General features: G+C 42.1%; 1 long non-coding RNA gene across 1 annotated transcript in view; it reads right to left on the bottom strand.

Moving 5' to 3' along the window:
• The window catches only part of LOC130540758 (uncharacterized), a 259,873-nt gene extending 238,889 nt beyond the window's left edge, over nt 1–20,984 (bottom strand). The window contains exon 1 of the long non-coding RNA XR_008954748.2: nt 20,903–20,984. This is a non-coding gene — a long non-coding RNA (uncharacterized LOC130540758). The remainder of the gene's footprint in view (nt 1–20,902) is intronic.
• Nucleotides 20,985–22,085: the final 1,101 nt, after the last annotated feature.

Raw genomic sequence — 22,085 nt, 5'->3', positions numbered from 1 at the left:
TATCCATCATTTGAAATTGGAATCTTGAAGTTATCTTGCCTTGATTCCAAAAGGATTTGATGCTTGCAGATATACATCTCATTTAGAAGATAATGAAACTGAACAAAATAAGAAATGAAATCAAACTGAAGGAGTAGGAATCTGCAGCCTCTCAGTGGCAGGGGAGATGATACACTTTGGTTGGGGGTCCCTATTGCTGCAGCCAAATCATCACATCTTAGGCCCCTCTGTCAAAGTATTCTACATATGGACCCAGCTCTGGTCAAAAGCTGGGTTAATGTCCTACTTTGGCCTTAAGAGTGGGCCATTGCTGGTCTTGCCCCAACAGTCACCTCTGTTTTATAACAGAAATTCATGATTTCTCTTATAAAAGGATAACAATACAGAAGTGCCAGTGTCCCCGGATTAAGTCTCAGCCCAAAGCTGAAATGGCAATCACAAAGAGGCAAGTTATGAAATATAAGGTAACTGAGCGTTTCTTCCTCCTTATTTTTTTTAATGGAGCAAAGAGGGTTTTGTCCTTTGCCTATAACACAATCACACTCTATATATAAAGATATGCAGAATGCTCAGGCTTGTCACATAGGTATACATGTGCCATGGTGGCTCGCTGCACCCATCAACCCATCATCCAGGTTTTAAGCCCTTGCATGCATTAGGTATTTTTGCTAATGCTCTCCCTCCTCTTGTCCACCAACCCCCAACAGGCCCTGGTATGTGATGTTCCCTTCCCTGTGTCCATGTGTTCTCATTGTTCAACTCCCACTTATGAGTGAGAACATGCGGTGTTTGGTTTTCTTTTTTTATTATTATTAATTTTTTATTATACTTTAAGTTCTAGGGTACATGTGCACAACATGCAGGTTTGTTACATATGTATACACGTGCCATGTCGGTGTGCTGCACCCATTAAGTCGTCATTTACATTAGGTATATCTCCTAATGCTATCCCTCCCCCCTCCCGCAATCCCACAACAGGCCCCGGTGTGTGATGTTCCCCTTCCTGTGTCCAAGTGTTCTCATTGTTCAGTTCCCACCTATGAGTGAGAACATGCAGTGTTTGGTTTTTTGTCCTTGTGATAGTTTGCTGAGAATGATGGTTTCCAGCTTCATCCATGTCCCTACAAAAGACATGAACTCATCATTTTTTATGGCTGCATAGTATTCCACGGTGTATATGTGCCACATTTTCTTAATCCAGTCTATCATTGATGGACATTTGGGTTGGTTCCAAGTCTTTGCTATTGTGAATAGTGCCGCAATAAACATACATGTGCATGTGTCTTTATAGCAGCATGATTTATAATCCTTTGGGTATATACCCAGTAATGGGATGGCTGGGTCAAATGGTATTTCTAGTTCTAGATCCCTGAGGAATCGCCACACTGTCTTCCACAACGGTTGAACTAGTTTACAGTCCTACTAACAGTGTAAAAGTGTTCCTATTTCTCCACATCCTCTCCAGCACCTGTTGTTTCCTGAATTTTTAATGATTGCCATTCTAACTGGTGTGAGATGGTATCTCATTGTGGTTTTGATTTGCATTTCTCTGATGGCCAGTGATGATGAGTATTTTTTCAGATGTCTTTTGGCTGCATAAATGTCTTCTTTTGAGAAGTGTCTGTTCATATCCTTCGCCGAATTTTTGATGAGGTTGTTTTTTTTTTTCTTGTAAATTTGTTTAAGTTCTTTGTAGATTCTGGATATTAGCCCTTTGTCAGATGAGTAGATTGCAACAATTTTCTCCCATTCTGTAGGTTGCCTGTTCACTCTGGTGGTAGTTTCTTTTGCTGTGCAGAAGCTCTTTAGTTTAATTAGATCCCATTTATCAATTTTGGCTTTTGTTGCCATTGCTTTTGGTGTTTTAGACATGAAGTCCTTCCTCATGCCTATGTCCTGAATGGTATTGCCTAGGTTTTCTTCTAGGGTTTTTATGGTTTTAGGTCTAACATTTAAGTCTTTAATCCATCTTGAATTAATTTTTGTATAAGGTGTAAGGAAGGAATCCAGTTTCAGCTTTCTACATATGGCTAGCCAGTTTTCCCAGCACCGTTTGTTAAATAGGGAATCCTTTCCCCATTTCTTGTTTTTGTCAGATTTGTCAAAGATCAGATAGTTGTAGATGTGTGGTATTATTTCTGAGGGCTCTGTTCTGTTCCATTGGTCTGTATCTCTGCTTTGGTACCAGTACCATGCTGTTTTGGTCACCGTAGCCTTGTAGTATAGTTTGAAGTCAGGTGTTTGGTTTTCTTTTCCTGTGTTAATTTGTTGAGAATGATGACTTCCCACTTCATCCATGTCCCTGCAAAGGACATGAACTCATTCTTTTTTTATGGCTGCATAGTATTCCATGGTGTATTTGTGCCACATTTTGTTTATCCAGTCTGTCATTGATGGACATTTGAGTTGGTTCCAAGTCTTTGCTATTGTAAATAGTGCATCAATAAACATACATGTGCATGACACAATCACATTCTGATTGGCCTCAGCATCTGGGGCAGGGCTGGACAAATTAGCCTGGAACAGGGGGTAGGACTCCAGCAGCAGAATGGTGTTTGAGAAAGCCTAGGAAGGAGGCAGACGAGGCTGGCCCCAGGGAGAGAAATGGTGACTCGAGAAAATCTAACAAGCTGGCTTCCCCAGTACCCTGAAGGCCGGTCTGGCCCAGGACACCAGATACCACACTGCCTGTACATGAGGGGCTGTCCTACTCAGCCCCATGCTTCAGAGTCACTGTCCTGTTGGCAAAGAGCTCTGACGAGAAAGGCCACTTAGGTTATTCTGGCTTTCATAACACAAAAGGCTCTATAGGTAAATATGTTTTTAAACTAGTTGCCATGGAAATGTGTCTTAAAGATAGCTAATACTACCAGAGAAATCTGACTGGCAGTAATAGCAAATCAGACTTTGATTTCACCTCCTTAGGCAGCCTGTCAAGTAACTTCAGAACAAGTGTATGCGTAACATTGAGGTTTCACAGTCTTTGCTCAGTTTGCTCCAGAGTGTGGAGAAAGCACTTTGTTTGTGGACCTTCTGTCAATTGCTGATTATTCAGGATGTGATTATGAAGCTGGAGGGTCTTCAGGGCCTTTGCTTATCCTCTCTGCACTGTGCTTTAGCCATTTCATTGCTTATTAGTGTTTCCACCAGAGGGTGGAGAGGATAGAAAATTCCAATCAACTTGTTAACAGCTTTCATAAGAGATCTGCTGAGGGGAGAAACTAAAACCACTGTCTGAGATAAGGTTTGCAGATTTTCTATGCATTTAATGTATGATTTCCATGAGAGTAATCTGACCATTTGTTGTTGGCTGCATGTGGCTTAGGTGGCAGCAGTAGCTTTGATGAAAACAGCTTATGAATATGCACATAGATTTCTGTCTACACTGTAATAAGTGAATAAATGTCTAGAAAACTCAATATTCAAAAATAAATGCGGGCAGAAATACAGATCATTCAAACTTTAAAATGTTTTTTGTGACATAAATTATTAGGTTGGCCATTCATATTGGTCAAATTTACCTAGTAATTGCCAAATTATTAGCAAAATCATACATAAATAGATTTCACAAACAAGAAACCAGAATGAGGAACTTCTCAGCTTCCTTGAGGCTCTGACTATATTTCTAGCTATACACACATACATATGTATACATATATACTCATATATAAGTATGAAAGTATAGATTTTAATAAATATATGTCTGTATATACGTCGTCACATATAAGTGTGTGTGTGTGTATATATATATGGTATAGGTTGGCAGGGTTTTCTATTGCTTTGATGAACTTTTTTCATAAGTAAAATTCTGGTTGTTTTTCTATATTTCCGGAATGTAGCCATGCAAAATGAGTTAACATCTGCAGAGTACTTTGAAGTTAACATCTTTCTTTTAGTGTTCTTATTACTACCCCTCACTCTTCCGTGGAAGGTGACTTGCTTATGTATTTCTTGAGATGCAGACAACTGTATCAAAGAGCTGTGCATCCTCTGAAGATTCTTTTCCTCAATGAAAGCAATTCTCATTCCTTTCTTTTCTGGGCAGAAGACAAATTAGTGACCTCTGGGGAAATTCCTCACCTGAATTAAGAATTACCTGAGTCAAGTATCCTTCAGCTATTCCTTTTCAGAAACCTTTAAAGTTGGTCTTTGCCCAGAGTCTGACTGCCCAGGGGTCACTGAATGGTGAGGTAGGTGTTTGTTGTTTTGCTGCCTGGTACAGCAGTATCTTTTTCATTTCTTGCTCTGGGGAACTCCTCTCTCTCCAACACCCACGCAATCACACACACACATGCTATGTTTGTATGAAGCCACAGAGCACCAGCAGGGAGTGACTGTTTGCTGAATGTCAGCAGAATCATAAAAGTTCTCCTGGGCACCCCTTCATTTAAAACACCCCAAATATATGATGGTTTATCAGAATTCTCACTACATTTTGCTCAGGTGAAACATTCCCTTTCATCTAATAAATTTTGTCAATGAATTCATTTTTCCAGAAAATATTAAAGAAATGCATTAGATGTAACTAAAATATTAAGATTATCAAATTAACATTTTTAATAAACTCTCTTTTCACTTAAACATAAATCAATCCAAATGGTACCTGCTTCAACAAAATGCATTAAGCTTCTCTCAACTGGATTTTAAACGAGCTGTCAATTCATCCGTATATAATTGCATGGATGTGTGAATATAAAACATTTGAATCAGCAGTACATTCTTGTTTATGACATTTTCAATCTATATAACTCATGTACCTGAAATAAACATCTTTTAAAAGAAGAGAAAATGAAGCTCATGAAGAAAGACAAGTTGGTATTTACAGTTTACCCTTTTCCTTCCTACAGCTTTTCTGTTCTTCTTTCCCTGTCTTCCTTTTGTCTCCCATTATCAAATGTTTCCAAAGGCATCAAATAGAGATATAGAAAGAGTTGATGGTGAAAACAAAGTTCCAGGTTCTCAGTATTAGCCAGATTAAATTCTTCCATCATAATTTAGGTTATGACAATGACTGGCCCCCTTGCTAGAACTTGCTGCCATTTCCTGTAATGAACATCTGGATTCAGGTTTCTTGGCAGTACGTTAACACTGAGACTAGGGGTGTTTGTCCTAGAACAAGATCCTCCACATATACCCTTACATTCTCTCCATTTCACAGATGAAGAAACTGAGGTTCAGGGAAGTGAGGTTACTTATTCAGACACACCACTAATAAGCCAGATTTTTTTTTTTTTTTAGATGGAGTCTCACTCTGTTGCCCAGGCTGGAGTATAGTGGCCCAATCTCTGCTCACTGCAGCTTCAACTTCCCAGGCTTAAGTGATCCTCCTACCTCAGCCTCCTGAGTAGCTGGGACTACAGGCATGCACCACCATGCTCAGCTAATTTTTTATATATTTTTAATAGATATGGGATTTCTCCATGTTGGTCAGACTGGTCTTGAACTCCTGACCTCAAGTGAGCTGCCCACCTTGGTCTCCGTAAGTATTGGGATTACAGGCATGAGCCACTGTGTCTGGCCAATAAGCAAGATTTGATCCCAGATTTTTCTGGCTCAAAAGCCCTGTCTCCTGACTACCCTGACTCATACTCTCCTGGTGCAAGGAAGATTCTTGCTAGTTATTATTTAGGGGCTCTACCCTTTTCCTTCCTCTCTACTTCCATAGGGAATATTCATCCGCAAATGAAAGCAGAGCCTACCCAGGGATTTCCCCACCCTCCAAACTACATCACAACACATCAGGAGATGCTGGTTTTTTCCCTCAGTGTTTGCTGGTCTGGCTGTGAGCCCTCAAGCAGGAGCCTGGTGTTTTGGGTGGCAAGCCCTGGGGAGGCTGCTGCTGCAGGCAGCAAGGTCAGCTAGAACCGATCGTGAAAATATCAATTTTTAAAGTTTGGGGAAATCAAATAAGTCATTAATTAAATCTCTACAGCAGATGAAATAACTTCAATGCTCTCGAGGGTGACTGTTTGCTCTCCTTTAAGTTCATTAAAGTATCTGAAATTTCAACAGACTGGATGTGAGGAACCACATTTTCTACCTGTCTGCAAAGATTTAACAGTTTTACTGTTAATGAAGGTTTCAGCATTCAAAGGGATGTGATTCTCGACATTTCTGTATTAATCATGTGATGAACTCTACAGATTCACAGTTATCTTTATGACTCCATGATTTCCAGATATGAAATCTTACTGCATATCTATTTCTGGAGGTCTGTGTAAATGTTTCTTTATAATCTTATTGCATATCTATTTCTGGAGGTCCGTATAAATATTTCTTTACAATCCTATTGCATATCGAGTTCTGGAAGGCTGTATAAATGGTCTGCTCTAGATAAATAAAAAATACAAACTAAAATGCATAACGGCAGAAAGGGAAAACTGTCAGATTGCTTAAATTTAGCTCTATTTACTAAAATTTGTGTGACTAGGTTAATTATTGTTTGTTTAAATGAGGCCAATATGTCTTGCATTGATGTCTCAGGCACGTGGAAGTGTTAGCTGAGCTTGGCTTTCTGATATTAAATGCTGTAGTTAAAAATTTGCTGAAAAAAATTGCGTTTATAGCCATACTGTTTAAAAAAAATTAGCCCTCAACAAAGACATTAAACCAAAAAAACAGAGTGAATAGTTTTGCTAACTTTTTATAACTGTTGCAGACACTAGATAGCATCTGGTCTTGACTTATTGGAGATACCCATTTATTTTTATGCTTTATTAAGTGTAATTTATTAAACAAATATTTATTGAGCATCTACTTGGTGCCTGACTTTATGTTACATAGTGGATAATTGAAGTGTTGTTAATTCTTCTGTGAAGGGGCCAAAAAACCCACGTAAGACTATAACAGATGCTTGGTTAACGTCATGTGAAGCTGGATACTAAGATACTAAGTAACCTCCAAGTGAACCGTGTACAAAAGCTGATCACCACCCTTCAACAACTCAAAAGAACAACTCCTCTCCTTCTGTTTAGCAAATAATAAGTCTGTGTTTTGTTGATGTCTGGCCTGAGGCCTCTTTCCAAGGTTTGATTTTATAGATGAGAACGTTGGCTTCTCAGATGCCTTCAGTTTCTGTAACATCTGCTGATGTTCCCTGCCCCGGGCAACCTACATTTAATGATTCTTGGGTCCCTCTGGAATAAAGCCATGAATCTTTCATCTGGCATTCATGGTTTTCCTCCATCTGATCCCAGCCTGCTTTCCAGCCTCGTTTCTCACTAAGAACCTTCCTGTACTTCATGCTCTGGCCAATTCTGGCTACTTACTTTCCCCACAAACAGGTCCCATCACTTGCTGACATTGTCTCCTCAACACAAAATGGCTCACCTCGTCAGCCTTACCCTTGAAAACCCTATCCACTCTCTGAAAAAGACTGGGTCCTGAGCCCCCAGCCTGATGTGATTACTTCCTGATCTGAGTTCTGACAGATCACGGTTTATCTAATTTTATGCTATATGTTCCCTAATTGGGTATATTTTATTATTGGAGTACTTGTTTTATTTTTGCTTTTAAATTGTAAAGTTTTAGGTGGGGTAAATGTCTGAATCTCAGTCATCTCTGGATCCCCTGTCGAACTCTATACCAAAGCACTTCTAGAAGTTAAATGTTCTTTGAATGAATAAATAAATGTAGGCTTGACTCCCCATTCACCTTGGGTACTGTGTTTATGGCCTGGACGTGAGAGATATAATCAATGTTTAAGCTCCTTACTACCTTGCCTCGCTGCATCTGTGCAGAAGTGTTCCTGTACTGAATTTTAGGAAAGCATTAGGCCAATTAGCCTATTTCATATAATAAATCCTAGTGGTCAATATCTTCTGGCAGATCCCATTTATGCCAGCACCTCAGAGAATTGTGGCTTCCAAGTATTGCAGATGAAGTGACACATCATGACATGCATCATGCCAGTGGAATGGCCAAGAACAGAGCTGCCTCTGGGAAGGGGTAGATGAATTCCCTTCTCAGTTCACACTACAAAGGAACCCTGTCTATGGACTAATGAAACCCTTTCTGCTCACCTTGATAAAGAGAATTGGGTATTGCCTGGGCCAGCCATAGTCAAAAATAAGGAAGTAAAAGTATATCTTTCATCCCTCCTTTCTGTAACCCTCTGTTCCCTTCCAGCATCCTACTTTTTAAGCCCACCTTTTATGTTTAAGTCATACTAAGGGATTAGGGATGCTAATTTAGGATACTAACTTAGAATCCCCCCTCAGGTCCGGGTGTGGTGGCTCACACCTGTAATCTCAGCACTTTGGGAGGCCGAGGCAGGCGGATCACAAGGTCAGGAGATACAGACCATCCTGGCTAACAGGTTAAACCCCATCTCTGTAAAAATACAAAAAATTAGCCAGGTGTGGTGGCGGGTGCCTGTAGTCCCAGCTACTGGGGAGGCTGAGGCAGGAGAAAGGTGTGAACCCGGGAGGTGGAGTTTGCAGTGAGCCAAGATCGTGCCACTGCACTCCAGCCTGGGTGACAAGGCAAGACTCCATCTCAAAAAAAAAAAAAAAGAATCCCCGTCCCAGAAGTATTTTCAATTTTAAAAAGTGTATAAAATTTATAAAAGGACAATACTTCATAGAAACTAAGGTCTCTCTCTGGATGGAATTTCAGTCCTATGACCCCCTGTGGACATGTCAATATAGTTTAGTGATAACATCTGTGATTCCACATTGTGAAAATGATAGTACTTTCCTAAGGTTTTTCAGAGGATAAAATGAGTTATTGCTTTTATCAAGAAGTAGGAAGGATCTGAGATTTTAATCCCACTTGCAACCTCATAAGTAAGCCTGCCACAGTTACAGGACACTGGCAGAAGGCATGAGACTCTCGGATCAGAGACGAAGGACTTTGTTATTCACAGCAAAAGCAGAAGCCAGAGTATGAGCATTCTCTTGTACTAGTCCCCAAGTCCCAGTTCCCGCAGGGCAACACAAAAAGGCCAAGAAATACCTGTACACATGATGGGCTCTGTTACAGAAGAATGCTGAACTTAGGAAAACTGAATATTTTGTAACAGGTGGTAACCATACTGTCCATTCCTCCAGAGTGAGACATTATGTTTATTGTACTGGACAGTAAGCATATACACTCCTAGCTCTGGAGGGAGACACTGTATCAATCTCGCAAAGCTGTTTGGTATACAAACATTTTGAAAAAAATAATCCAGAATAAAGGCAGTCAATGCCTCTGCTGGAATCACTTGCAACAATGTGAGTGACCCATGGAGCATTGTCTCCCAACTTCAAAAGCATGTGTCACAATACCTGGCAGAGAGTAATGACTTGGTCTCTGTGATTATTACCATTATTAAGTCACAAAGATGATTCTACCTTAGTACCTGAAGGATGGTCTCATTCAGTTACAGTGAAAATGAAAGGCAAATACAAACAAGTCAACATGCATCATACATTTTAGGAATTGAAATAGATACTGTTCATTCATGGGTACCCAAACAGAGTCAGAAGGCTTGAGAAGACAGTTTGTTTATTATGGTGCTGCTTCTGCAGTTCCGGCACACCCGGTGCTGTGCTGTTTCCTGGGAGAAAATAAATAAGCTGAGGCCACTGCCCCGATTCTTTGGAGAGTTTAATCTTTCCACTTTTGAGGTATTGCTCACTGATTCAGTATGCAGAGCCAGGACTTGCTTCTTTCTTGCAGAATGAATGTGCTGTGGTCTGTCTCCTTCTAAAAATAAACATGCACCCAGACATCTTGTCTTCAAAATGCCATTGGTTTTTCCCGTTAAGTTGAAATGACAGAGGATGATTTTGAATGGAAATGGAATCATCATCTCCACAACTTGGAAAGCTCTGAGAGACAAGTTTCTTCAGGATGGAGTGGAAGGTCAGACTTCTTTGTCTTGGATGTTCCCTCTCTTCTGTCCCTTGAATAATCCTTTCCCCCAAAAAGAAGGCTGCTGTTCTCCTAACACTTGCCTTTCTTGTCTCCAGGGAAAAGTAATTCGTTTACACCAAATACATTTACCCCAAGTATCTCGGATATGTGGCAACTAATATGAGCTCAATAAAAAAATTTTTTAACCTTGTTACTGAGGGATCCCATATGTTCTCCCTCACAAGGAACATACAAATTTTTTTATTATTATTATTTTTTGAGATGGAGTCCTGCTCTGTCACCCAGGCTGGAGTGCAGTGGCACGATCTCGGCTCACTGCAACCTCTGCCTCCCAGGTTCAGGTGATTCTCCTGCCTCCGCCTCCTGAGTAGCTGGGAGTACAGGTGTGCACCACCACAACCAGCTAATTTTTGTATTTTTAGTAGAGACAGAGTTTCTCCATGTTGGCCAGGCTAGTCTCGAACTCCTCATCTCAGGTGATCCGCCTGCCTTGGCCTCCCAAAGTGCTAGGATTACAGGCGTGAACCACCGCGCCTGGCTGGGAATATTTGAATTTTAATAAAAAATAGACCTGTTTAGACAAAAGAAGAGGATCGATGATCTAAAAACGTGAATCTCTAACTGATGTTCTGATACTAGTGAGAAAGGTAATTTGGGGCAGGGTGGGGGTGGGTTTGTATTTCTGCTTCAATTCCTGAGGCAATAATGACTGCCCCATTTATATCAGATCATTTAGAGCAGCTGCTTCTCAAATGCAAAGTGTGCAAAGTGCATATGAATCACTTGGGGATCTTACAAGATGCACATTCTGATTCAGCAGGTCTGGGTGGGGCCTGCATTTTTGTGTTTCCATCAAGTTCTCATGGTCTCAAGGCTGGTGGTCCACCGACCAGAGTTTGAGCATCAGGGATGGGGAGAACTTTGCTAAAGAAGGCTCGAGGTGGAGGAGGGGATGGCAGATTCCTATGGCTGCTTGGGCTTCCAGACAGAGCCCTCTGCAGGCTTCCCTGAACTCAGGAGTCTCCCTTGAGAGGGCTTAACCCCACTGCTTACTCCCATGCCTCTGCACGCCCTGCCTACCCAGTCCACAAAAGCAAGTCAGGGTAAGTAGTGAAGGTGGGGAGGGCAGATGAAAATCTCCCCAGACAGCGCATCCCTGAGCTCAAACAGCACCCAGCTCACTGCAACTGGTGCAGCTGTGGGCTCTGGGCTCTGAGAGCAGATGGCAGGTGGGCAGAATCCCATGGAGGACCTTGGCCTCTTTCATAAGCCCCACCCTGGACAACTCTCATACCTCTCTCCTCAGCTCCTTCCCAGGCTGAACAGAGAGTCACCTGAAGAGCAGACTGTCTGCTGATCATTAATCATATCCCCAAGACCTTGTGTCCATGCCCAGACACCGAGCTGGCAGAAGACAGCCGGCTTTAGAGAAAGCTGCTCCAGCGTGAGTTAGGAGGCACTATGATGTGTCACTTCCTGATCTCGGAGACATCGCTGGGCTTACAGAGCAAGAAGGAAAGAAACCTATATGTTCTCATGCCTTGATAGCTTATTTCCTAAAACAATAAAAAATGAACAAACTAAAGCAATTTTTAGAATGTTGCTGCAGATCAAAACTCCAGTGAATTTCAGCAGGCACATATTGGTTGAGGGGTTTAAGGTTACTAACCACAATCTGCCCAAGGTGGATTAAACCATTTTTTCTTTAGATTCTAGGGCAGAGGTATCCCCAGGGCCCTGGCCAGTTTGCTACCTCCTCGCACCCCTTTCTTACTGTGCTTCTCATGTAAACCACTGTGCTCAGCTCCCCTCCATGCCTGGGCACCTCTCCCAAGCCAGGCCTGTGTGAGTGAGCTTGCTTCTCCCGCTTCTCACTTACCCTACCATCCCAGTTCAACTCTTGAAGCTAAGCAGGCAAGTGAATTTGCAGTAATGTTTTAGTGAAAACAGTAGCTCAAGACATCCTCAGATATGCCCTATACAAATCATTCTGCATTGCTGGTTCTCACGGAAGAATGAGAGCTAGGGGAAGAATGGACCAGGAGGGTCAGCTTTCTCTCCGCTTCCACCCAAGCTGCAGAAGTGCTGCCTGCTTGATGTAATCACCCAAACAAATGGCAAAGGAACATGCTAGAGCCATCAGGCATGTAAGACCAGCCTACAGACAGGGAGAGTAGTGGCTAAGCAAACTGTGGCTGCAACAATCTGACCTCAAAAAAATATCCACCCCGTCTCCCTGATTTTCTTATCACAAGGCTTTGTCCCCTCTTAGAGGGGACAAAGGGTTCCCAGAAAACGAAAATGCTATGTTGTATACACATGTCTATCCAAGGGTGGATAAGTGCAGAATTCTCCCGTGAGAAGCTTTTCTTTGGAAAAGAGATCTCAACCATGTGAAGTAAGGGGGCCTGGAGGGGCCAATACTAGTGAGTTGGGAAGAGGCTGCGAGACATGGTGAGGATGGGAGAGGGCTTTGTTGAGGCTGCAGCTTTGAATTTTTGTTGACATTTTCAGAAGCATGGTCTTCTATTGCTGTATGTCTTCTGTGACTCTTGTTTTGCCTTTTAATTAGACGTAGATGATAATCCCTCCAACTACCATCCTCTCAATGAAGAAGGCAGTGCTTTTGCAAAAGAAGGAGGCTTAAGGCCTGGCACGGTGGCTCACGCCTGTAATCCCAGCTCTTTGGGAGGCTGAGGCGGGTGGATCACCTGAGGTCAGGAGTTTGAGACCAGCCTGACCAATATGGTGAAACCCTGTCTCTACTAAAATTATAAAAATTAGCCGACTGTAGTGGCGGGCACCTGTAGTCCCAGCTACTCGGGAGGCTGAGGCGGGAGGATCGCGTGAATCTGGGAGGTGGAGGTTGCAGTGAGCCGAGATCCTGCCACTGCACTCCAGCCTGGGCGACAGAGAGAGACTCTGTCTCAAAAAAAAAAAAAAAAAAAAAAAAAAAAAGCCTTGGCGCGGTGGCTCACGCCTGTAATCCCAGCACTTTGGGAGGCCGAGGCGGGTGGATCATGATGTCAGGAGATCGAGACCATCCTGTCTAACACGGTGAAACCCCGTCTCTACTAAAAATACAAAAAAAAAAAAAAAAAAAAAAATTAGATGGGCGTGGTGGCGGGCACCTGTAGTCCCAGCTACTCGGGAAGCTGACGCAGGAGAATGGCATGAACCCAGGAGGCGGAGCTTGCAGTGAGCCGAGATCGCACCACTGCACTCTAGCCTGGGCTACAGAGCGAGACTCCCCCTCAAAAAAATAGAAAAAGAAGGGGGCCTAACAAGATGATCTAGCTGTGACATTTGAACACCAGTGAGAATGGGCTATTGAAACAGGCCAGGTGCACATTCTCACTATTCCTCAAATCACCTGACAAAGATGGCTCTGCCCTGTTTATATCAGGAGATCACGTTCTTGGGTTAAAATGCTGCTGAAATGAGTGATTGCCAATGAGGAGAGATGTTTTCAACTTCTGTCCTCTTTCCCTGCTGCGTCTCTCTCCTCTACCACATGTCCTGGCTCCTCAGAATTCTGTGGCACACAGGGTCCCTTCTCTCCCCCATGGTGGAGCACCACCCCAAGCTCTGCACCACCTGAAATTCCAGGGGGACTCTAGCACATTCAGTGCCATCATGGGACTTTCTTATCAACGTGTGTTGAGTGACCGGCCGTTTGGTGGAACTGCAACACAGTTTATGAGGTTGGGTTTCCCATTTCAACATTTGCTTCCCTAAGATGCCTGTGAATGAATATAAAGCATATTGGGAGAAGGGAGATAAAAATATATATATACGCACATAGCTCTTCCATTTCAGGGGTTGGGATCTATGAGGTCTGCTCAGTTCTAGACGTATTTCAGGATTTGGGTCAGTTATGCAGAAGTCTTAGAGAGGTTTAATGTGGTAGTCACGGTGGGGTGCTCTACAGGGTCCTAGACAATAATGCCCCCAGACTCACCTGGTCCAGGACTCACAGTTCCTGGGTCGAGCCATAACCAGACCCATTCTAAAGCACTGGGGAAACTCTGTGTACCAGTGTGTGTATGTGTTTATTCTGAGTGTGTGTGTGCGTGTGAGGGGGGGGATGTGTGTGAGTGTATTAGGGATGAGGTAGTCCTGGCTTGGTTATCTTCTCCCTTGCTGACTTCTGCCTACTTATCACCATGGTTATGTTTTCATTCTTCTCAAAATCTGCTATTGAATGACCTTATGCTCTTAATGACCTTCTCATTAAGAGCATGCTTTTGGAACCAGACGGGGACTGAATGTCATTTCCACCACTTACTCACTATGACCTGGGGCCAGTTGCCTGAACTCTTTATGCTTTAGTTTTCTCATTTATCAAATAAAGATAATAATAAGCTGTCATGAGAATCAAATAGGTTAATTCACACAAAGCACTTACTTAATCTCCCTGAGCAAAGGTTTCTCAAATAGTAAATAGTTTCTTGTAAAGATCAGGGGTACATGTGAAATCGCCTCACCAAGTGCCTTTACATTAGGCAGCATATGAGGGTAAGCTACTATATGTAAAACCAATAATCACATCTTATTTTGTGATGACGGACAAGTATCCTGATGAGTGCCTGCTATGTGTTACGACTTCTGGTGATCTCATGCAATTTACTCATGATTTTTACCATAAATTCTATAACAATTGGGAAAACTACTCAGAGAGGCTGGGTCCTTTGTCACTGAGCTAATAACTGGGAAAGCAAGGATTTGGACTTGGATCTCTTTGGCCTCAAAGCCATGTATTTTTTCTTCTACACTGCAATGATTTTTTAAAATAAAAAAATATATTATTTGAGCATAAGGTTTAAGACCCAACATTCACATTCTGGAAATCCGGTGAATATAGAAGTTTTAGCTTTGTTACTGGGGCCAACCATACGAATGAACAAACTGATCTCAGAAGCCTGTAGAAAAGGGTAAAATGATGAAATCACAGATTTTGAGAAGAATAAAGAAGAATAATAGCCATGGTGATGAGTAGGCTAAAGTCAGCCTTAGGATAGAGAAATAGGGGAGGGAGTGGAGCACAGGGCATATTATGACTTTGGCACTGACGCTGTACAATGCATTGTGTAATGCTGATGTATAATGAATGCACCCCACAGCGCTCTGTGCCCCTCTGGGAGATTCTAGCTTATGTGACACAGCAATGTGAATTTCTGCAAACCCAAATCCAGGGATGCTTGATATTAAAAGGAAGACTGAGGTGGAATTAATATTCTGGGCTTTCATGATTCCATTTTCTTTTCATTGCCTCCATCTGACTAGGGTGACGAGGTTTTATTTTAATCTCTTTGCAGTCAGTGAAGTAGGATCCAGGTGTTCCTTCAAGGTGCCCTGATCTTGCCATGTAAGACCTATAATTGCCCATTCTAGTATCAAATGTAAATGAAATTTACAAGAACGTGTCTAATTTGGTAAAATGAATAGATTTGGAAAACCCGCTAAGGAGACTCCCTTATCCCAGGTTAGAGCATGCCTCATTACCTTGAGCAGTATTTTTAAAGGAATCATTTACATACTCCTCCAAATTCTCTTTACTCTTTTAGATCCCCTCCAGGAAGCATCACAGGTTGGAAAGATGGAGTAGCCTGCTCAGATGGGTCTTATACTTTGTTTATAAGTCTGTCTCCCTTCACAGGAATGCAACATTTTGCACGGGCAGGCTCCATGTCATATGTATGTTTTCATTTCTAGCACTCAGCACATTATCTGGCATATAGTGAACACTTAGCATTTGCTGAATGAATACATGACCAGTGGAGAGAAAGGAGATGACTCATATTCCATTGCTATGGTGTGTCATACATGTGTTGGGCCCTTCACTTACTTGATTTTATTTATTTTTCACAACAACCACAGCTCAGACATTATTTTTCTTTTTACATATGAGAGCAGCGATTACAACTCCAAGGGCTTTGAGAGCCAGCAGGTAACATTGAAGAGAAAGTAGGCAGTAGCCAGTAGAAAGTGGAAGGGGTTATGGAGACCTGGCCCAGTCTAAAGGGGGCAGCCCTGACTCAGCTTCACCCAACGGGTGCTGTGTGGGAATATGGGTCCACTGTTGCTGGACTTTTTAAATTTTCCAAAAAATTAGAAATTGAGATGCTTTGGTGGAATTTCCCAACTTTAAAATCATAGTTCACATGTGCTTAAAACAATCTGTGGCCCAAAGGAATCAAATCTGCTGGACAGTTTTGGCCACAGCAAAACCAGTTTGTACCACCTGCAATTAGGCTTAGAGAAGTTAAGGAAATTGCTCAAGGTCAGGCAATGCCTGAGCTGGGTTTCTAACTTCTAAGTTCTAAATACAATTTGCTTCCTCATATATATATAATATATATATAATATATATATAAAATATATATAATATATATTATATGTATATAAAATATAATTCATATATATTATATTATAAATTATATATTATATATTATATATATTATATATAATTCATATGTATTCATATAATATATATAAATATAATTCATATGTATTCATATAATATATATAAATATAATTCATAAGTGATAAAATTATTTTAAAGATTATTTTATTCTCTAACCAAACCAGTCATGGATATTTGACTGTAATTCCTATATCAATTTTTTTTCTGAGAAATTTGTGTCTGGGCATGATTTCATTTTTAAAATTTTCTCAGAGAACTATGTCTTGGGTGTTAGGGGGTAACCTTCATCCCTGTAATACCAGCAAGCTTGTCCAACCTCCCTTATTTTGTTGTTGTTGTTGTTCTGTTTTGTTTTGTTTAGGCTTTTAGAGTCTGAAGCCATGATTTTTAGTTTCTGTCTCTGGTAATAAGTGAAAAAGAGGGATGAGGAACGGGCTTTACTGGCCCAACCAGAAACAGAAACTAAAAACAAATGACTGTATTCTGTCCCTTGGACATCCCTGCAGGGTCTAAGGTAATTGTCCTTTCCATTGCATTCCTGTTATCACTAGCAGATCAAGCCAGCTATGCAGTGGGATAAGCGATTCCTTGCAGAGAGACAGCATTACAGAGGCACAGATTAGGTCCCACAGCTAGTAAGTGTTGTTAAGTCCAGGATTCAAATCCAAGACTCTGAATCTAGAGCCTGTGTTCTGAACTCCTATGATATATACCCTCTCTGAATGCAGTGGTGATAGACAGAGATGCCTTTGCTTCAGGCTTCTTTTTACCAAGAATAATGAGGTGAGTGTTAGGTAGCTTCTTCCCCCTTATTAATTGTTATAGAATTGTCTTCCTTTGGCTAGGTACGATGGCTCACATTTGTAATCCCAGAACTTTGAGAGGCCAAGGAGGGTGTATCAGGAGGTCAGGAGTTTGAGACCAGCCTGACAAACATGGTGAAACCGTGTCTCTATTAAAAATAAAAAAATTAGCTGGGCGTGGTTGCACCTGCCTGTAATCCAGCTACTCAGGAGGCTGAGGCAGGAGGAATCCGGGAGGGGGAGGTTGCAGTGAGCCGAGATCGTGCCACTGCACTCCAGCCTAGGCAACAAAGCAAGACTCTGTCTCAAGAAAAAAAATATCGACTTCTTTCTAAAATTCTCCATCTATCCACCCATTCATCCATCCATCCACACTCACTCATCCATACATACTTTCCACTTATCCATCCATCCATCCCTCCATTCATCCAACCATCCATCCATCCATCATCCCTCTACTCATTCATCAATCCATCATCCCTCTGCTAATCCATTCACCCATTAATCCATCACTCCATCAATCACTCCACTCATCCATACATCCTTTCATCTACCCATCCGTCTATCCACATATCCATCCATCCACCCATCCATTCATCCATCATCCCTCTACTCATTCATCAGTTCATCATCCCTCCACTCATCCATTTATCCATCATCCCTCTACTCATTCCTCAATCCATTATCCCTGCATCCATCCATCCATCCATCCATCCATCCAACCATCCATCTACTCATCTATCTATTCTTCCATGTACTTATTTACTTCTTGACCACCACCACCACCACCAAAAATGTAGCAATTCCTTTTAGTAATAGCTGCTTCTATATCATCATGAGCTTCATCAAGGTGACTAATTTCAGAGGAAGCTTTGAGAATCAGAAACTTAAAGATTGGCATTGGGTGTCTCTGAGAAAACAGCAGACAGATGTTAACAGGAGCTCTGCTGTTCTGAGTGGTATTTTCCTGGAAGTCTGTCAAGGAGTTTTCCAACTAAAATTAATTTTGTGGCATCTGAGGCAGAAACACAAGCTGTGCTTCATTCCAAGCCTTCATGCATGTGCATGTGTGCATGTGTGTGAGTGCCTCTGTGTGCCTGTGCCCATGTGCACATGCTTCTGTGTGTGCCTACATGCTTGTGTGTGTATATTTGTATGCATATGCATGCGTATGCATATGCATGCGTATGTATATGTGTGCATGTGTCTGTGTGTTGGGGATGCGATCGGGCATAGTAAATATTTTGGGGAATAGTAAGAAAATGCAGCATTGTATTAATTGGCACATCTTTCATAAGAATTTAAACACCATGTAGCTCACTTTACAGAACTCAAACATGCTTTCTGAACTGCATTGAATTGAAGGCAGAAACACACCTTTGCCAGGATTACTCCAGGGAATTTAGTCATTCAGTCACCAGCAAACGTGGAGTGGATTCTTTATAATGTGCCTATCTTTAGTTATCCAGGTGATAACAATGAATGACAGATGAAATGGCAACCAGAAGGTCTGACTATTTCTGAGGCTGACTCTACAGGCTATATTTTGAAGTGTCTACCTTTCTAGAAATGCTCCCCAGTGGCTCCATTCTTTGAACTCCATTAATAGGCTTTCTTGCCTTCTGGCTTTCATTTGCGTTTGGTCAGTGGTGGTGATAGGAATAGCCGTCAGGGGAGGGGGACACAAGCAGCAGGCTAGAAGGGGTATGAAGGAAAGTTAGGTTGGGTATTTATTCCCCTGGGTTCTTTACAAGGGTTACTTTAGGCTGGTTGCACCCCTTGACTGAAATACACACTTCTATGACAGCCTCTTGGGTATCTGCTACCTCTTCTTTCCCCCTCAAGGCCTAGGATGGAAACAGGAACTGCCTTTACCAGCTCTGGTCTCTTGCACTATCTCCTGTGATTTTCCTACCCCTTGCTCATGACTTTGTAATAATTCCATTTATTAGCCTTAACTTGTCCCAATTTTCTGCCAAGGTGTCTCTGATACACAGACCAACTGAAGTAATGGGACCCTAAAGCAAGTCTAAACCCATTTGTATGTGATTTTTCTCCATTGAAAGTTATGTAATACCAGACTTCCTTGCTCACAAGAAAGTTGTCAAGGCACAATGAGAAAGTAGAAGAAGAGGTTCTGGAAGCGTTAAAATAAAAAGGCAATTCAACGGTAAGATGCTAATGCACCTTATACAATATCATCTCTGTATCTTTTCAGCTATAATAACAGGCAAGAGTAAAATGCTTAGTCACTTACTATCCCAGGAAAGTGGATCCTGTGCTTTCTGGGATGTTCATTAGGCAGCATCTTGCTTTCTACCAATAATTCAGCTGAGCATGAAAAATGTGTTGCACAAATTCCAAACTTCATCAGAATATCCCCACGCTTGGCTGGGTGCCCTCCATTTTGTGGACACAGATGTCCAGTTGCTGAGACAAATGAGTCACACTGGAAATCAGTAAGTGCAATAAAACCACACTTGACTTTCGGAGTGCAGCTTGCTTGGAATGCATGGTTTTTGACCAAACTCAAGGAACAACTTTACCGGGCATTCCAGGAAAGAGCCTCTTCCGGCTTAGGATAAAACAGTCCTTGAGGTGCCTCAGCACCCAGCATTCACAACACTCTAGGGTATACATTCCCATTGGGGCACCTCTCCATATCCTTCGCCCTGGCCATGGGCTTGCCCAGTGAGGCACAGGGATGTTTGAAGTCCTGGGTGAGCAAGCATGATCACAAGGGTTAAGCTGTCCTACCCTGTTTTCTCAGGTGATTGTTCCATACTCAGATTTTTCAGTACTGTGTGTTGATTGCCACAAACCCCAAGTCTAGGTTCATCCATTTAATGAAATGTACCTCACTGGCTACAGCACTCACAGGTTTGAGCTAAGCAGGAAGAAAATGTATAAGGTGTAGCAGGTAGGTACTTTCTTGCCTGACGCATTCCACTCCTTTGATAAACAGAAACAAACAAACAAACAAACCAAAACAAAACAAAACTGAAGGCTAGGAATAGGGTTGGAGAGCAAAGAGGAAGATCGAATTTTCTTGGACATTTTGCTGTGGAGTAGAAAGTAGAGCAGTAGAGAGCAGGAACACAGATATTTGGCACAAAGGAGGCTTTGACTTGCTAGGTACATTCTACAAAGTTTGGGGGGCTCTCTCTGGAAGGGTTCCAAGCTTGGGTAGCATCTCTGCATATCAAGGTCTCCCTGGTCTTATGTCCTTCAGACTAGACTCGAAAGTCTGATTGTTTCAGCAATGCCTCAAGGCAATGTCTTACCACCCATTTCACATGCAGTTTCTGGAATAGCCTCCTCACCTCATCTGTCTTTCCTCTCGTCCTTTACCATAGCAATAGGGACCTGAGTAGGGAGGATGCTCTGTGTCCCTGGTTCCCTCCATCTTCTTGGAAGAGTCTGGTCCCTCTCCTGATAGAGTTTCAGGTTTGCCCTGATGATCTAGATGAAGCAAAGTGTGGTGACACTTCGCTGAATGCTCTGTCAGTGTGCCTAGAAATAGAGTCTCTATCAGGGCCATTTGCTTCCTATCACACTCCAACTGGCAAGCAGGTGGATTCTCTCACTTAGCAGCTGGCTCCCATCTGCCCCGTCAGTCTGCAAATATTACCCGAGTTAAATGCGAATTTCTAGCAGTGATGTGCACAGCCACAAAAAACATATGGATTCAAATATATACTTTTGAAAGTGACACCTTAGTTCAGTCATTTAAATTCGTTAGCTCAAAGATCGGTTTCATTAAAACTCCCACTTCTGCTAAACAGAAATCATGCTGACGTCAGGCACTTACCTCAATTCTCAGAAGTTGAGCAGGCCTAAGCCATCCTGTTCAATACACAATTCCCTTCAGTTTCCCTTACAAGACCTCAAACAAATGTCCAGGAACTGATTCAGGATATATGTTCTCCTCGGAAACCGGTTACTCAAGTTCTTGGTGGCTAATTACAAATACAGTAAACAAGGGACTTCACAGGGGAATCATTCAATGGAAACCAGCAAGGGAACTGGTGACCTTCAGTGTCACAGAGCTGGACTTCAGCACAATGAGTTCTTACAAAACAGAAAGCACATGGATTAAAAGCCACAGACATATCCTGAAGATACTTCCCTTATTTGTATACTTTTTAACTTTTATTTTAGGTTTGGGGGTACACGTGAAAGTTTATTACATAGATAAACACATCATGGGGGTTTGTCATACGGATTATTTCATCACCTGGGTATTAAGCCCAGTACCCAATAGTTATCTTTTCTGCTCCTCTCCCTCTTCCCACATGTCCCTATTTCCTTATTTTAAGAAAACAACGCAGGTCATATCCCCACAGCTCTTCCTAAAGGTAGATGAATGAACTACAGGGTTCTATCAAAGACCCTCTGGGTCCAGAACTATGTGTGTCAGCTCTAGTTTACTAATCCCTTACTGAATGCATTTGACAGGATCTTTGCTGTTAACAGGGGACAGAGCAAGGACACGTGACATGTGACTTAACCTGTAAAATAACACAGCAGCTCCCATCCCCTGCTCCTCAGAGAGCTCATGTTGGTCTACAGGAGCAAGGATGTAGGGTCCCTTTCCCCTGTGTCTCCCTGAATGACTCTCACTTGGCCATAATTTACAATGAGAGGGTATACATGCTCATGGAGGATGCATATCTTTGCCTCTGTCTACCCTGACACTGGCCCTGTGGACTGGAAAGTCTTTGAGAAAATTGTGAGATCCTGGAATTGTGTGATTTCCTTCCATGCACCCAGGCTCTGAATCAGAGCCTAGACAGTGACCATCACTGGTCAGGGAGAGTCTAGAGGACATGTCATGGCTGTCATTTTTGTATCTCTTTTGTTAGATTCCTGATATCATTTATGGTCACAGGTCATTTTGCTGAAAAGGAGGAACGTGGGATCAAGTTCTGTGACTTCAGAGAAGAGTTGCGTGTACAAAACTTTGGGAGAGGATCACCACAGAGAGGTGATAA

This window comes from Pan paniscus, chromosome 14 (assembly GCF_029289425.2).
Source record: "Pan paniscus chromosome 14, NHGRI_mPanPan1-v2.0_pri, whole genome shotgun sequence".
In the NCBI taxonomy this organism is placed as follows: Eukaryota; Metazoa; Chordata; class Mammalia; order Primates; family Hominidae; genus Pan; species Pan paniscus.
Note: the sequence above shows the minus strand (reverse complement) of the source record. Positions and strands in the feature narration are given on the sequence as shown.